Raw genomic sequence first — 3,904 nt, forward strand, 5'->3', positions numbered from 1 at the left:
CTTGACTTCTTGGCATATCTCGCATTGATTAATCACCAATTGAATTACCTCCATGAGTTTTGGATAGTAAATTTTATTCTTAAGTTGGTTATATGTTTTGATTATCCCTGAATGCATGCTTTCCCTAACGTGATACAATGATATTTGCTTGACTGCTTCTACTTCTGTTTCTATATCTCTAGCCCTTGTAGTACACTTAGTGAAATTAATTTGTTTATCGTTGGAAAACATTTCTATCAATTTTCTTGAACTATGTTATAGCTTCTGTCTGAAAGTTCAGAAAATATTCCTACTTTACCTTTAGTGATATACTTTCTAAATATTTGTCCCATTACTTCAAAATCACTTTCCGCTATATATATTATCCTTTTTATATGTAATTCCTGTAATTCTTCAACTTTATTGTTTGTTAATATAATTTGTGTCCTATACTTGTTTATGTTGGAAATATATAAATGTGGCAACACTTCCCATCACTATTTCTTTATCCTCATCTCTTTTTTCTCTTCCTGTATTCATTCCTGTATACATTCCTGAATTCATATACGCGCTTGCTTATGTTTTCAGTCTATTTCAATAAATCAAACCAACAGGTTATGGGCCCAGTGCATTGCTGTGTGTCGGCATTAATTTGAAAATTGTGAAATAGACTTGCGCGAACGCTTTGCTTGTATATCATTGTGTTAAATATTGTGCGTCGATATTTAAAGTTACAGAGACAAATTATTTGAAAAAAAAACTGAAAGCATACTTATACTGTTCGTCGGTGTATTAGAGCATAAGCAAAATGAGTGCGTTTTTTTTCAAATCGAAAAATTGGACGATTCCAATTACACGTCGTGGTCGGTTCAAATGAAAAGTGTCCTAGTACACACTGATCTTTGGGGAGTAGTGTGTGGCCGTGAGGCAAAATTAGAGATTATGTCAATTGCGGAAAAAGTGGCGTTTGATACGAAAAATGAAAAAGCATTGGCTTCAATTTTATTATGTGTTAAACCGTCGCAAATAAACCATGTTAAACATTTAACGTGTGCAATGGCAGCATGGAATAAGTTCCGTGAAATTCATCAACCAAAAGGGCCGGCGCGAAAAATTTTATTATTTAAAAAGCTATTGCATCTCAATATGTCTGAAGGGGCTTCTGTAGCAAACCATTTAAACGATTTTTGTGCGATTCGGGAAGGCCTTGCAGAAATAGATGTAGAAATTCCCAAAAGAAATGTTAGTGATAATTTTATTATCAAGTCTACCATCGCAATTTGAAAATTTTGTAGTTGCAATGGAAACGCGAGACGCATTACCATCATTCAATGCATTAAAAGTAAAATTGCTAGAAGAAGGAGCGCGGCAAAGCGCCTGTACAGAAAAGTACGAAAAAAGTACAGAAGCGTTGATGCATGCAAAGACATGTTCGTCTGGAAGTTTTCAGAACAGAAAAGGAGCAAGCGTTGCAAACGGTATATCGCATAGCGGCAAGTACAGTCAGTTATCGGTTTGAGCTAGTGAGATTGGTATACTATTTGTGTGTCGAAAAAGACTATTTAAGAACTAAAAACATGTACGCGTACGAAAATCCCAGATATGGCAATTACAACTCTAGCGAAGCAAGCAGCCAAAACGACTCACCGCATCAGCAGCAAACGCCCACCGAGACATCGGGCATTGGTTGGAAAAAGTCACATCCTGAAGAGAAAACCAACGCTCTACTCAAAGCATTGGAAGCATTTAATGTGTTCGAGACTCCAGATGAACTAAGTCATCGTACAAAGATTTTGACTAAACTTAATATGCTTGTGAGGAAGTGGATTAAAAATGTATCAATGGCAAAAAACATGTCCAAAGCAGATGCGAAAAAACTCGGAGGAAAAATTTACACTTTTGGTTCATATCGTTTGGGTGTACATAATAAGGGCGCTAATATTTATGCCCTCTGTGTCGCGCCACGCAACATTGAACGCTCGGAGCTTTTTACGTCGTTTTTTGGATTGCTAAAGAAGCAGCAAAAAGTAACAGAATGTCGTTCAGTGGAAAATACCTCTGTACCGGCCATAAAAATGAAATTTGATGGAGTTCAAATTGATTTGTTATTTGCGCGTCTTTCACCCAAAGAGATACCAGAGGATTTTGATATACGTGACGATAATCTACTTAAAGATTCAGATCCTCAATCGGTGCTCAGTTTAAATGGCTGTCGAGTGACTGACGAGATAATGGAGCTAGTGCCGAATAGAGAGAATTTTCGCTTAGCGCTGCGTTCGATTAAATTATGGGCAAAAAAGCATGGAATATATTCTAATTCCTTGGGCTACTTTGGCTGTATAACTTGGGCAATTTTAGTGGCTCACACATGCCAATTTTATCCAAATGCAACAGCTTCTACGCTAGTGGAGAAATTCTTTAATATGTTCTCGCGCTGGAGATGGCCAGATCCAGTGCTGCTCAAGCGGCCTGACATTGTTAATTTACAATCACCGGCTTTGTGTTCTCATCTAATGCCAATCATTACGCCCGCATATCGACAGTACAACTCCGCATTTAATGTGTCGGAGGCAACAAAGAAGGTTATAATTAATGAATTGAATAGAGGAATGGCCACCATGAACGAAATTATGTCTGATGGCGCTCCATGGGATCTACTCTTCGAGGCGCCTAGCTTCTTTTATAGTTATCATCATTTTATTGTGGTTCTGGTGACATCGCAAACCAGTGAAGATCAGCTGCAGTGGTGTGGCTTGGTCCAGTCAAAGATTCGTCTATTGGTAGATGATGTACAGCATAAACACCACATGTCCTTAGTCCATGCAAATCCTACATGTTTTGTTTACAAGAAAGGCGACGTCCCCACTCAAAGTAACAGCGGCAAAGAGAATGAGCCGAGCGGCAATCCACCAGTCGGTACGGCACCATTCTGTTCGATGCTGTTCATCGGTTTAGAATTCGAATACAAAGAGAAGAACTCCAAAGTGGACCTTACGGAGAGTTTTATATATATATATATTTCGCCGAACGTATTACCCAGCATGCGGTAAATAAAAAAATGCTGAGAGATGGGATGAATATTGAAGTGAAACTTTTAAAAGAAATGGGTTTTGGGCAGAGTGGACCAACAGTAATCAACAGCGACAATCTGAGTTCGCAAAGTCTAGTAAAGAATCCAACTTATCATGCAAGAAGCAAGCATATCGACATCAAATTTCATCATATCCGGCAGATGTACAGCAACAAGGAAATAGATTTAAGTTATATTTCAACAAATAATATGATGTCAGTTATGTTAACGAAAAATTTACATAAATCAAAGCATGTAAAATTCTCTAAAGAGATGGGAATATTTTAGTATGTTTATGTAAAGTGTTGAGAAGGAGTGTTGGAAATATATAAATGTGGCAACACTTCCCATCACTATTTCTTTATCCTCATCTCTTTTTTCTCTTCCTGTATTCATTACTGTATACATTCCTGAATTCATATACGCGCTTGCTTATGTTTTCAGTCTATTTCAATAAATCAAACCAACAGTTTACTATTTCTTCCTTAATGTAGAAGTGATCGTGCAAATTTTCATCTGCTGAATGGATTGTTGCTATTGAAACATTTTCGTCCTCCACATTATCTATTATATCAAAATCTGATTCATTATCCCAGTTTTTACGAACATTTTCTTCATTAACATGTTCCAATCTACTCAGGAAGTCCGCGACTCTATTCTCTTTTCCTTTAATATACTCGATCGTAAAATCATATTCACCCAATTTTAAAATCCATCTTTGATGTCTTGGCGACATGTCCCTTCCTTTGTACTTTGCATGTAAAAACTTAATTGCTTGGTGATCCGTTAAGATCTTAAATTTTCTCCCGTAGAGGTAGGGTCTTAGGTAATTAACGCTCAATAATATTGCCAAAA

At 37.1% G+C, this 3,904-nt stretch overlaps 1 pseudogene; it reads left to right on the plus strand.

The window, feature by feature from the left end:
* The first annotated feature begins 1,556 nt into the window (after window positions 1-1,556).
* Window positions 1,557-3,337, plus strand: LOC129250601 (poly(A) polymerase type 3-like; annotated as a pseudogene).
* Window positions 3,338-3,904: the final 567 nt, after the last annotated feature.

Source organism: Anastrepha obliqua, chromosome 6 (genome assembly GCF_027943255.1).
Source record: "Anastrepha obliqua isolate idAnaObli1 chromosome 6, idAnaObli1_1.0, whole genome shotgun sequence".
NCBI classification, from domain to species: domain Eukaryota; kingdom Metazoa; phylum Arthropoda; class Insecta; order Diptera; family Tephritidae; genus Anastrepha; species Anastrepha obliqua.